Source organism: Chamaea fasciata, unplaced genomic scaffold (assembly GCF_029207755.1).
Source record: "Chamaea fasciata isolate MVZ Bird 193981 ecotype frontalis unplaced genomic scaffold, bChaFas1.0.hap1 SCAF_3, whole genome shotgun sequence".
Classification (NCBI taxonomy): domain Eukaryota; kingdom Metazoa; phylum Chordata; class Aves; order Passeriformes; family Sylviidae; genus Chamaea; species Chamaea fasciata.
Window position 1 is genome coordinate 13,295,645 of NW_027094088.1, and position 14,898 is coordinate 13,310,542.

A 14,898-nucleotide genomic window follows, 5' to 3' on the forward strand; every position below is an offset into this window, starting at 1 on the left:
TTTCAGTCCCAGCTAGCAAGGAAGTCCACAGCCCAGTGCCACAGCAGTGTGGGGAATGGGAACTAGTGAGGATAGACTTTACCATGACAGTGCAGCCATAATGGTCTTTCTCCAGGTCTTTGAGAAGGAGCAGAAACGAAGGAGGCGCTGCAGAGACGTATGACAATATTGTTCCTCCAACTATATCCAGCTATTCAGCCAATTCCCTTTAGCTGATCTGAAAGAAGATTATGACCTCTGGAGGTTTTGGTAATTACCTGAAACACCCTTTAGAAGTACGTAAACATTATGGCTTAGTTAAGCTGCCTCATAGAAAAGTACAATTGGTAAAAATATCAGTCCAAGTGGAACATTGTTAGTGTCTGAAGCCACATTGGGCTATTGAGTTTTGAACTCTGGCCTTGAAAATCCTAGTTAGGGATTCTTGGGATTCAAATAAAGGCTTAGACTGGAGGATTGAAAAGAAGGCAGTAAGGTAATCAAATTTATGAGTTATTTAAAGCCTGGGAAGTGAAACATTAAATATATTTCAGGAAAAGAATAATAATAAGAGCCTGAAAAATTGAAAAAAATTAGACTGGCATCAATTATATAGTTGAATAAAGATATATACAGACACTTAAAGACAAATAATAAGTTCTGAAGAAACAGTAGAAAATAGAGGATAACTATCTCAATGCCAATATCTTGGATAACAGATTATACTTCAAAACAGGCAAAAAGAAAGCAAATGGAGATTTGAATTACATTATTAGGAGTATTATGCGTAAAATCAGCAATTAGTATATTTCCCTTTATTATACACTGTTAAGGGCCCAGCCTCAACTGTTCTAAGTTCAAAAAGAGAACAAAGTAGAGAGTTCACAGTCTTGAATGGCAGACAGTGATTAAAAGTTAGGAAAGTGAAGCTGATGATAAAGGATCATACTTAGACTCAAGAAAGGGTAACTCAGAGAAGAATAAATTCTCAGGAAATAACAATAAGGATGTTATAAAAAGACAGGCTTCAATTATTCTGACTTCTGAGAGAGGACTAGGAAAAAATAGAATGTGCTTAACTGAAATTGCAACACAAATATTCTGTTTAAACGTTAGGGAAGGCAATTCTCAAATGCCAAAAAGTTAGCATAGTGCTAGATATTATTGTAAAAAGGTTGTGCATCTACCCAGAGACTTAGAAAAGAATATAAATATCAAACAAATGCTATGTGAGCATTCTCACATGAGATTGCTGTTACATGTACCTTGCTATAAGATTCTAAATGAAAGAGGAAGGTATGTCTTGTTCTTAAAAGAATGAATAATTCATCATTAAAGCAAAATCTAAGAATAGAAACATACTCTCAATAACATGTTTCATTCAGAAACAATTTTAGAATTAGTCTGGGTGAATGTTATACAGATTTTGATTTGATCCGCTATTCGTGATTGTGGTAAACTCTGTTCTAGTTATCTTGGAGCATTAGTAAGGCAAATCTTATGAAGTTCATGAACTTGATGCACATATATCTAAGTGAGCAATTTCCTAACATGAGACAAGTTTGAATTCAAATGCAATTTATATATTTTTCAATTTTTCTAAAAAAAAAAGTATAATGATGAACTGTATTTATTTTAAGGGCAATTAAATGGCCATTAGTAACTACACATATAATTTCTGAAGGATATGCATTTTTTATTTTAACATAAATTATAATAGTCTTTGCTCCCAAAGTACCCTTTTCAAGAAATATTTTTCAGGCAAGCAGACCACAGACCCCTGACCATAATTAACAAGTAAGCCTGCATGGTTTCCTGAGAATTTAAAAAACAATATTAATTCTTTTTGACTGTAACAAATAGAAATGCTCATATTTCCTGACATTTAGACAACTCTCTCTTCATAGCACCTTGCTCCAAAACTTGCAACGTCAAGTGTTTTAAACCTTAAATTCTATTTAGTGTTTGAAATCTAGAACACCATTCTGGAGTGCATTTGTACAGTAAAAAAATGAATTAAGCAGCAGGGGGATGAGAGGGTCTATGAAGGCAGATAAACTAGACAGGGTGTAGGAAAGTTTTAATCTGACATCACTTTGAAGGATATTTTTCTCTATGGTAAGGGACTGTTCTCTAAATGGAGAAATAATTTAAATCTACACACTACTCAGCTGTGCCTTTTAATTTTAACTGAAAGCCCCAACAAATTCTCAGAATTCCAGACAATCCCATCGTGAAATCGAATTTAGAAGTCCTAAAAAGAACAAGTTTTAGTATCCAAAAATATATGCAGGGGGAAAAAATTATCCATGAAATCCCTCTCAGTAAAAATCACTTCAAGCAGAGATTCCTAATCAAATCACCCACATTGTCTAGAAATTGTTTTTTTTTACTGTAAAACTAAGGAAGAGGAATCTCATGAATAATTTCAACTATGATTTATGATTCAGCAGATGCACTGTGCAGCTCATGTACCACAAGTGCACACAAAACTATAACCTCCAAAAACTTGAAGCCCACTTTATGCCTGGATTTTGCTATGAGGATTGAAGAATTCTGTGAGGTAAAATTTTACAACTTCAATACTTACCAGGTTGTCCATATATTTTACTAGACTTAGAAATTTATCAAGTATGAAAGCAGAACAGAAAATAAGGATGTATGTCACACATGTCAGCTATTTAATATTGTACTTTATCCTACTAAGTGCATATTCCAAAGATAGTGACATCCCAGCAATACATGAATCATTCTCTCAGCACTTTTTCCTAATCTTAAATCTTTGCTCAGTGGAAGTGAAAACACTGCCATTTTTTTTTGTGCAGATTCATAAAGAATGAGGATTAGAAAAGTGTCAGTTAAGAAGGTTATACTGTACTTGGTGAGATGCTGTAAAATCAGAAAGGATCATCTGCTCTGCTTTGCATAGTTGCACTACGGCTTAGGCCACAATCACCCAAATGTCTTTTAAATTATATACCAGTTATAATCCCGGACGTTATTATCTTTTGTCTCAAAATTATGACTTCCCCATAATAATATGTGACTTCACTGTTTGTTTTTTTCTTTTTTTTTTCTCCCTCAACTGTGAAAATGCTTAATTGAAACTCTGGTTTAAGCATTCATATCGATATTAATAATCATTAAAATATAAGTAAATATTCAAAAGTAATATACTGTGACCCTAAATATTGAAGTTCAGTTTACCTATTATTATTTAATCAACTTTAGGGGAGGCAAGTACCTATATATTATTGAAGAGCATATTGACCCCATATATTCTGCAGCTGAGACCAAGGGGATTTTTGCAGTTAGTCAGAAATTGCTACTCTCATGAATATTTTACAAGGTTTAAGCAGATTTTTTGCAAACTACGACATGGTGAACAGCAGATAAAACTCAGTATGAGTTCCAGGTACAAGTCTTATGAAACATATAAGTGCCAGCAAAAGTACACAATGTGAGGACCAAACAAGGTAAAATACTCAAAACGAGTAAGGCAGTTAAAGAAAAGATTTGCAGAGCTATTCACTACATTCTTTAACTTGTTGGTAGAATCAACTATTTAATCCATCTTGTGTATGTTTGAATTGGTTTAGTCATCAAAGAGGCACATTTCTCTTTAACATCTCAAGCTGCCATGTCTTAATTTACTACAGGAAAGAAAGAACTTCTGATGAACACCTCTGTTGTACCTGCCAGACTTATTTAGGCAGCGTTTCATATTACAGAACTGCCAGACTCAGCCAAGACTTGTCGAAATGTAACAGAGAATCTGTGAAGCTGACAAGTTGCCAAGAGCAAGATTTCTTCTTTGTCCAGAAGCTGACAAATTTGTTTCTGTCATCACCATGCAATGACATTGTCTCAGGTCAGAGTGGATGGAGAGGAGACTTCACTTCTGCATTAGCTCAAGCCTGGTCATAGTTGTACATGTTACATCTCTAGTAAGAACAATGGCCGAAAGAGTACACTGAAAATATTGTGTGTGCGTGTGTATGTGTTTGTATTTGCAGAAGCAGGAGCTGAGGAGGAACAGCATTTTTTGTGAATCTGAGTCATAAAAGCAAACACATTTTCCATTCAAAATTCTTCACCCAAACAGTGTAGAAAAATTTCTTAAGATATCTGGGAAATAAACACTCATAAGGTAAAAATACAAATTAAGACATTATTTAACAACAGAGTGCAGGAATAACATAATACTAGGAGGGCATTTCATAATTTTTTCTTGCTTTATGACCATCTAACAAAGGTGGTTGACAGCATGAAGCAGAAGAATGAAAAATCAAGACATTTGAAGTAGTTTAGTATATGTTACTGAAGAGAAAGAAATACTTCTGTTGAAGATGTAATGCAAACATGGCCTAAGAGGCCAGTGTGAAAAGAAACACATAACACAACTCATTGACACATATAATTCTGGACATGGAGATAAGATATTGTCTCTGACCTAGTATTCCAAGTATTTCATCTGTGTCTTCTCTGGTTATGGTATTTACAGGCATGCTAGAATCTTTTTTTCTTTTTTTTTTTTTTTTTTTTTAAATATTGCTCTCAAACAATCCTGGTGGACTTGACCCAAAATTTTTCTTTATTCAGATAGTTTAGCAGGTTGTCAAAGAACAGGCCATTAAGGCAACCCACCCTAATCAAAAAACAGATGGCTTTTCTTAGGCATCTCTAAGCATTCTCTTTATTTATTCACTACAGGAGTAGTGAAAAAAAAATTGCATTGATTTTGTCTGTTTCTATACCACCAAAAATTGATGTGCCTTAAGAGTGAATGGTGTGGTCCTGAAATATCCTCAAATCTTTGAAGAATTCATGCTTCAAAAGACATTTCCCAGAATGCACCAAAAAAAAAGTTTACAAAATACCAGGAATTTCTTCTCTAAAACTGAATTGTTTGTGGAGCTGTCATAGATGACTTTTAAGTAAGGAATATTTTGACAATCTGAAAAATAATAGATGCTGACTGAAATCTTCCAAATATTGACCTCTCTGATTATCTGAATGTGCAGAAAAGTTCCACACTGTGATTTTATTTGAAAAGGTTAAAATAATTTGTAAGTTTGTTTACCAATAGTGTAATTTATGCTTTATATATAATAGTCCATATATGCACCATGTATGTTGTTTCACCTATTTGACCTGTCCATTTTTTTTTTTTTTGAAAGGTGAAATGAAATCAGTCAGGCAAAAAAAGTTGAATTAACAGTGAAGCTGCAGATGTGTGACAGAATATATATTGTTCTGATGAAAGAAATGGAAACTTCACTGACAGGGCTTCAGAGCTAAATTTGCTTTCCTTGCTTGCCTCTGTTTAGTCCTATCACCTCTATATGACAGGTTGCGAACATCAAAAAAAAAAAACAAACAAAAACAAACAGCTGAGGAACCTTTTTTTCAATTTTATGAATGATGATGGGTACTTGTTTATGCTAAAATTAGGTGTTACCTTCATAAAATGTGTCTCCTGAGTGAAATAAAGATGCTGTAAATGACTATAATGCTTTAATTCTGTCAAATGAGTGAAAAAGGAAGACTTCTGATGGTGCTAGAATCCCATAACCTTCAAATACAAAATAAAACAGTGGCAGACAGTTACTGAGGGGAATTTTTTTAAAGTAAAAATCAATAAATTATAAAGCATTGATTGACATCATACACCAAATGTACAAAGTCAGTCTCTTTCATCTTGTGATCCGCATTCTTTCTTCAGTGAGGAGCTGTCCTTTTAAATATGCTGTCTTTTATTCAGGATTCCAGAGACCACACAAACTGGCAATCTCAGCAACTACTATTTTAATTTGTGGTAGAAATCACTACTGTGTCTGCTTGAGACACAGCTGTTACCAGCACTGTTAAAGCTAAGAAATCTGAAAAAAAAGAAAGAAAAATGTCATTGCTGGCAGGTAGGCACACTGTCCTGGTGGCTGCTGGGTCAGGTGCTGGTCTGCTGTCCCCAGGCCACCTCCTCAGCTGTCCCTGTGCTCCAGGTGAAATCACCATCTCAGGATGACCAGAGCCTGAAATGCAGCCACTGCCTTAATCTGCTCCAGTCAAAACACTCTGGGCAGGCATAAATCCTGTCAATATTAACCTTTGGGTTGGCTTTTGCGAAAACTGAGATTCTTTGTGCAGAGCAGAGAGACTATAGCACATGAAAGCCTGCTAGGGCACCAGGGATGAGGGCTGGGGAGAAGATTGGCAGCCCGAGGGACAAAATCCCTTCACCTGATTCAGCTGTAACTGCACATTTGAACACATCATCTCCTAAGTCTGTGAATATTTCAGACCCATAACCTTGCTCTTATAAAAGCCCACACAGATGGAGTGACTGAAGAACTGTGAGCTTGAAAACAATATTTAATTGAAACAAGTACCCAAAACCTTAAATTAGCCTTAAGTGTATAGGCATACACTAGTCATTTTCTGATAATTTCTCAATTTCTTTCTCCCCCTGCCCTTTTTTATCTTCCTGGATTTTTTTTTTGATTTTTTAGGTCCAAGGGCAGAAAAGTGAAAAAAATCTTCGCCCGTCCTGAGATAGAGAGCCAGCTAAAAGTATTTTTGTACTTCAGCTGCACATTCTTAAAGAGCAGACAAAAGAAATTTCCCTTGCAGTGTAACCCATCAAACCTAGGATTGGGCAGAGACAGGGGATGCAGACTACTTAGAGCTAATAGAAACAAAAAACTGGAGTTGCCTTTTCTTTGACAGAGCTCTTAAAATGCACTTGTATATTTTTCAAGAGAAAATGGAGAAAGGCAACCAAATCCACAGGGTCACCTGTGCAACCACAGCTGTTGCAATCTGCCAATCCAAATCTCATGCATAGTCAGACCTGTGCTAGAGGTAGAATTCCAGATCTGTTTCTTACAGCATGTTGGAGAAATCCCTGCTTCCGGAGTATCTTTCTCATGACCTCAATTCACAGTTGTCTGATCTCACAACATGTATGCATGTACAGGGAATTGTATGCTGCCATCTTTTGAATTCTGCTGCAGAAGGTTTGTATGGCTGTGTTAAAACAGCTCCTACAGAAATTTTCTGACAACTGTGCAAGTAACAAAATCCACAAAACTTGGTATTTTAACATGAAAATGGAAGCATGGCCTTGATTAAAGAGTTCTTTTCTCACATAAAATTTTACTGTGAATTTTCAAATTTCATATAAAGATCATAATTCTGCAACCAGCTTCATTATTGTCTGCTTCTACCTTACAAATATTCCTTATTGCCTTTAAACTTGAAATATAATTCCACAAATGACCCTACATAAGGCTGGTGCTGAGTAATAAATGATTTTTTTTTCTGCTTTTCAAGACCATCTTCCTCTTTTTCTTCTTCCATATAGTACATAAGTACTTAATTCAAGCTCCCTCTAAATGTGTAGGCAGATTAAGAATAAATACATGATTCTTTTCTTCAGGTTGTTATGAATGAGTTCAAATGTGCTATCAGCCAAATCTGATGAGAAACACAGATGTTCTGAGCTTTCAATGAATATCTCAGGTGACTGCTGAACTGCAAGCAAATTCATTTGATGAACCATAACCCCAGTGGAATAAAATCTTCCCTGATAATATATTATTCAAAGTCAAACTATAGCTTTCTAATTTCATCTCAGGACAGTATAAAATGCCTCTGAAAATGAGCTGAAAATTAATAGAATATCTGTTGCTGATTCATTTCTGTTTTCTGAATTTGGAGGTTGCTAGGTGATGAAAAATAAGTTGATTGAATCAAAAGGAAATGCTTATGGGAAACTATGAAACAGATTGCAGGGTACAATACTTTGAACATTAATTAGCATATTGTTATGAAAAAGAAGGAATTTTATAGAATTATGGGGCTGGTGATTTGATAAGAAATTACTTTCAGAAGACATAAGCATGACAATAATTCTGGAGGCACTTAGTGGTTAGTAATGAAAAGTAATAAATAACTGTGAGTAAGAAAAAAGAAAATGCTGGAGAAGATGCAAGAAATCAAACAGTCTGGCTGCTTCTTATATCTAGAAAAACTAAAACTGAACCTGCTCTGACATAAAGTAAAATGCTGTTGACAATATTTATTCATGCAGGCATAGTCAAAGGCAAGAAAATATGTCTACAATTCCTTTATTTAAAAAGTTTCATCAGCTTCCCAATCTAATTAGAAGATTCTTGGAACTCTTCTTGAGAATAAGGATACAGTCTCAATGGCAGAGATCAAAATATAACACCATCATTAATTGAAGCAGAGAAGTCTGTATGATTTGTTTGATTTTATGCATCCAAAAATCTAAATAATTCAGTGCAACAATCAAGCTGTATTTCTAACTGCACAAGTTAGTGGCATATTTGATGAAACTTTTCTAAAGCAACACTGCCTTGGATGTATTGGTTTTTGTCTTCAAGGTTTCATTTCCCCAAAGCAAAGAGTGGTCATACAAAGGGATTAAGGAAAATCAAGCTGCATGGGAGACCACTGCAGAAAATTGAACAACACAGATGTAGCAATAAGGGCAAATGAAATGTAAAACTATTTGCAGCAATTTACCTTTTACCTTGGGCACCATTATGGGGAACTCTATGGGGGCCTGAGGAAAGAAAGAAAATACAGGACGGAAAACAATGGATAAATGTGAATTTTACTTAAGCAAAATTTTGGAAACACAATGTGCATATGCAAAACTTGTAAGCAAATGCCAGCTCTTAAATAACAAGCATTTTTGAGACAGGTAGTGTTGAAATCCAGATGCTGTGATGTGCAGGATGAGTAAGCAGTATTCTTATTCCCCATTTGCTGGAGTGCTATAATAGTGACAAAGACCATGGACATGTGTCACGTCTAAAGTTTCTACCAAGGAGACAGTCAGCATAGCCCGAGGTTTTTCAGTGTAGTCCCTTGAAGGAAAATCTGGCTCAACCTGTGCCTTTGCCTTGTAAAGGTCTACTTGGAGTCCTGACTTTCTCTAGGGATTCTTTATGCCACAGTTTAACTTCATAGCAGCACTGGGACCATCCCTGTAATCTGCTTTTTTCTTTGTTAGTTCTCAGCCTTTGGCAGGTTTTTGGACATGTCACTGGTTGTAAAATCAGACTGAAACAGCTCCTGTATTTCAGACGTACTTTTCTTTTTGCATAGCTCCTTTCAGATTGTTTGTGCACCCTTTCAAAGTAGCTTATGGCAATAGGCTTAAAAGACTTGCCATGTAGTCATGGGCTAAGTATTTGTTAACCCTGGGGCAAATTCACACCAGTACTTAACAGCAATTCCATTACACTAGCATTAGCAACAATGAGAATTCAGCAGCTGGGCTCTTTTTGAGTCTGGGTCATGGTGCAAAGCAAACAAGAAGGGGTGCGAAGGCAGTTTGCATGCTAACAAACCCAGACAAGCAGTCCCAGGGCTGACATTATTTTCTGTTTGAATGCAGAACTTAGTAGCCTGGGGCAAACCCAGTGCTAAACTGCCTCTACCCAATCTTCAGAGAACTTGTAAGGAAGAGTCTGCAGCTTTCAGAAAAACACCAGCTTTCAGAAATACACCAAGTGAATTCTCTGTTGGCTAAATTCTATATTATTAGAGATGCCTAGCTTAGCTCAGAGTTCCCAGCATTGAACTTGCTCTGCACATCTGGCAGCGAAGGGGATTTTCATAGGAAATTTTTGTAGTCTGAACATGACTTAGGACCAGTGGCTGAATCAGCTTTGCAACAAGGACGAAAACCTTTTTTGGATAGGTCCTGGTTAGAGAGAAAACCGGGGTCGAGTTTTTATCACTTTTCTGTTCCATGCTGCCCCCATAATCGCTGGGGGCATGGTTTTGGAAGGAACAGCTGAGTATCGGAAATTCCCCACCTTGCCGGTCCCTGGTCCCTTGCTGGAGAAAAGAAGTTGGGATCAGCCCTCTGCCACTGCCAGTCCCTTCCCCATTTTCCTTTCCTTCAGTGAATTCCTTCAAAATTGCCTTTGTCTGGAGACTATGTGGGCATCGCTAATTTTAGGAAGCGTGTTTGTTTGTTCTTGGAGGTAAATATCCTTTTGTGGGTGAAACACTTTATCTCTTTTGTATATTCTTTGTTACTAATATTGCTGTGGTTATTGTGATTTTAATAAATTGTTATTCCAATTTATAATTTCTCCTTATTGTTCCTCAATTATTGGAAGGAGTGGAGGAAAAGGGAGACATCATTTATTTCTCTGTAGTTGTTAAAACCAGCACAGGAGGATTGTCCAGTCCTCACAGTTTAGAGAGAAGAGTTTGCTAGTTCAGTGAAGATAAGAATTTCTAATAAAGCAGGACCACAAAGGAAAACAGATCTAAACCAATTTGTCTAGAGGCAGTGTTGCCACTTTTAAAAAATTTATATAAAATCAAAAATGGATTGTATTTGTTTACAATGGCTCTCCTGGCAAGCAGGTTCACACCATCTAAAGAGACCAGACCTGATAAATGAAACCCAATGCTGAACCAAAAACTCATTATATCATCTCTGGGCCAGTGTTTCCTAAGGTAATTCTCCCACTAGGCCCAATGAAAAATCTCTCACAGATGTGGTCTCAGATAAAAAGGATAAAAGTAAAGATTCTCACTGGAACAGCAAGGCCTTTGGCATTAGTTTACAGTCTCTCTGTAAGGTAGAAACAATATCGGATTATAAACATGTCATGTAAAACAGAAGACCAAGGTTTGGACCATCTGAGTTACTACAAATGTTTTAATATTTACTTCAGAGAGTAATTAGTTCAACGTTGTTTTGATCTTCTGAAGATCTTGGCTATTTAACACAATTTCAGACTGAAGTAAGGAGTTAAATTTATGTTTAGAAATGCACAGAATCACAGGGTGTGATTCCAGGGTGTTTGAGCCTGGAATACACATTTGAAGATTGTCTAGACCAAACTTTGAGACCAGATAAGGGTCAGCCATAAAAAGGTGCTCAGAGCTGCATTCGGTTGCGTTTAAATATCTCCACAGGTGGAGATTCTGCAACCATCCTGTGTAATCTTTTCTAGCTGAACTCACACACTGTTGTTTTTTTGGGGTGTTGTTTTTTTTTTTTTTTTTAAGTCTTGAATAAAATTTCGACTGTGTTTTTATTTGTGCTTGGTGCCTTTTGTGCTTTCACTGGACACCACTTGGAAGAGTCTGTCTCCATCCTTCACTTTCCCATCAGAGCATTTATACCCACCATCAAGATTTCCCCCACAAGCCTTCTCTTTTTCAGTCTGAATAGTCCCAACTCTCATCATCTCTTCCTAAGAGAGATGTTCCAATGCTTAATTGTCTTTGTCCAGTATGCCCATGTCTCTTTTATACTCGGGAGCCCAGAACTGGACTCAGCACTCCAGACATGTGTCAGTACTGGGTAGAAGGATCACCCCCCTTGATCTGTTGGAATATCTCTGCCGGCTCAAAGGCTCATTACTTGCTTCTGCTCACCTTATTGTCCACTAGGACCCCAAAGTCTTTCTCTTCCTTGGCCGTTCAGCCAATTTTAACCCAACTTTCACTTACATAGTCTGTATTTCATCATCAAAACCCTTGCTGCAGTCAAGATAAGCAGTATTTAATGCTGTCTCCCTCATCCTCTGAGTTGGATCCAGACTTCTCAATGTAGAAGTCCATGAGGTTGGTCAAGCATGACTGACCTAAAATAGTTGGATATCATGAAAAAATACCAGAATAGAAAATATAATTTACACTACTATCATGCACTGCCATCAATCTCATTGTTTTATGTTTTTGACTTGTCATTTTCCTGCTCTATCCAGTACTGCTCAGTAAAAAAACTTTAAATTTTGGGGGAAAAAACCCCAAACAAAACTAAAATATGAACAGTAAAGTCAAAAGTCAGCTGATATTAAATTCTATGCTCATTTCACATAAAGCTTCAGATTACCGTTTCTTTCAAAAAAGTTACTTTCTTAGCACTTTTCCCTCCTAGATTTTATTTGAGCCATGATCAACAAAATGAATAATAGTTCATATCAGATACCACATAAGTAAGGAAACAGAGTATATGATCACATGGGGGTAGAAATTGTAGCCACAAATCTATTTCTTCTTAATAATTCCTTAGAATTGGGTCAAATTAAATTCCAGACATCATTATAAATCAGTGATATTACTGTTTCTTAACAGGTTATATCTGTAATACTTTGTGTAATTTTGTTTTTAATTCAGTGGATATTCTGATCCATAAAATTCACTGCTTTGAATAAGAAATAGGTGTGACACTTTCAGGAGGGCCTTGGCTGGCCTTTGGCATTCAGGAAAGTTAGCAGCACTTTAATTGCACCTTGTCCTTTCTTGTGGTACTCTTCTAAAGGATGATAGCAATTTACTATTGCTAAATTTACAGTTTACTTCCCCCTCGTTTATAGTTCTGTCAAATAATTTCATGTCTTGTGTATGGGATAATAAAATCAATTGATAGCACTAAAGCTTTTTTCTCTCACACAGATGCTTATTTAGTGACAGTTTAAAAAAGAAAAATGTCTTCAACCACCTATGATACATACAACTGAGACCACAGAGGCACTCTGAAAACCCCTTGGTCAAGGATCTGTAGCAGGAAGTTGACTGAGTCAGAGAGCTAATCCATCCTAACAAATGTGCTTTTAGCTGTACAGGTTTGTGCTTCTTTTTATTTGTAAAATTATACTTCAAATATTAGTTTTGATTATGGTAAATATTTTTGAGATGAGTGAGGTCTCTAGTTAGTGCAGCGAGTAAACTCATTTTAATAAAGCCACATCCCATCCAAAATATTATACAATGGTTTTTAACTTACAGTGACATGTTATTGTAGTAGCATAATAATGTATCTTTATATGATATTTGGTTAATAAATGCAATCAAATGAAAACCCCTATTTTTTTAGCTTTGAACATATAAAGATAACACCCTGCCATGTAGGTTAGTGCCTGAGATGTTTTAGTTTTCTGAAATTTTTTTCCAGGGAATTTTCTGTAAACAAGAGACATGTTTTCATAACTGTACTTTGTTTGCATTCTTTCCCCTGAGGAGGGATTTCTTCTTGATGTCCCTCTGGTCTGACCAATGTGATTGAAGAGGTTTGCCTTTGTTTCATCAATCGAATTGGTCTGTGTAGAATAGTATATAAGGGAGACACATCCCAAAACTAAAGGAGTAATTTTCAGCCTTCTGAAGTTGGAGTCTGTGTCATTGTGGCGTACAACAGCGTCACGACCACAATAAAGACACACCTGAAGATGGGATGCCATCCAAAGGGACAAACTCAAGAAGTGGGACAATGCGAAACGAATCTCATGAGGTTTAGTGAGACCACGTGCAAGGTGCAGCACCTGGGCCAGGGCATTTTTACAAGAGCATGTAGTGACAGGAAAAAGAGGAATGGGTTCAATCTGAAAGAATAGGGTTAAATTGGAAATTAGGAAAAAAATCTTTACTATGAGGTTGATGAGACACTGGCACAGCTTGCACAGAGAATTTGTGGATGCCCCATCCCTGGAAGTGTTCGAGGCCAGGTTGGGTGGAGCTCTGAGCAGCCTGGTCTGGAATTCAGCTCTGCCCATGACAGCAGACCTTGAAGGTTGGACCTTTAAGGCCCCTTCCAACCCAAGCCATGCTATGATTCTATGGTAAGCACCAAAGTCAGCAGGACACAAACACCATGGTACTCAAAAGTGCATAAACCAGTTCTACAGCTAGAGGAATTTACTACTGAATTTTTTTGATTAGTAGTATTTGTCAATATTGAAGCTTAGAAAACTCTGATATTTTGCATAGGAAAAATAAAATTCAAGCATTTCAGTCATAATAAAAGTGTAAAAAGTTTTTTTTTAATATGTAAAAGCTATAAGTGAATAATATTAGATTGAAAAAATTACAGTGATGTTTAAAATTCTACTTTGGGGGAATATTTTTCGATATGTTCTTACAGTTCTTTGTTAGGAACTCTTACTCTTTTTTTTTTCTCAAATGCATACATTTTATGGAATTATAGTGCTTAATTAACAATCTGATAACTTATTCCAGGTTTACATAACATTGAATTTCTTTTTTATGTAATGGATTAGTTTAATATATAATTGAATTTAACAAATAATGACATTTTCAAAAGAGAATAAGCTGTTCTCAAATATAAATGAGTTATCAGACACATAAAAGGTAATTCCCTGGAAATACATGCATATCACACCAAACAGTTTATTCTAGGCATCCTATACAAAGGTGATTGGAAAATTAAAATTATCTAAGTGTGAAATTATAATTTTTATCAGTAAGGCATAAGCAACTTTTTTTGAACTTTCTTGCATCACAATTAAATTCAGGGATTCAAACCTATATATAACTATCAAACCTCTTAAAGTGGTGCCCATTGTTACTTTAGGAAACCTGTGAGAATTTTGCTGTTGAGCTCAATGGCTATAAAGTCATAATTCTAGTAAAAGCTTAAAATTAAAATTCTGAAAGCAAATCCTAGGATGTCAATTTATACTTAGAAGTCTTGTATACAAAGGAAATAACTTGTGTTCTTCCAGATTCATACTGTAATCCTATAGAAAATCCAGAAAAATATTTATATTTATAACATGGAACATATCAATCACCTGAAAACTTAATTCAGTGTCTTTAATCACAAGATATCATCTTTCTTTTCTTTTACGTATTTATCCATAAGTAAATATTTCATATGTTATTCAAGTTAATAGTTTTGATATCAGATAGCCTAGCTCTTCACTTCAACATAATAATATAGTTAAATAAAACCATTATTTTTCTAACTTAAAGCACCAGACTATGTTTGCAATAGTTTTGCACTCAGGAATGAGATTCACAAGTTGTAAATATTTTGACAGTTACTGGACTTTAATAGCAACAACTAAAATTTTTGCTCTAATTATCCAGAATTCTTTCACAATCCTCTTGCTT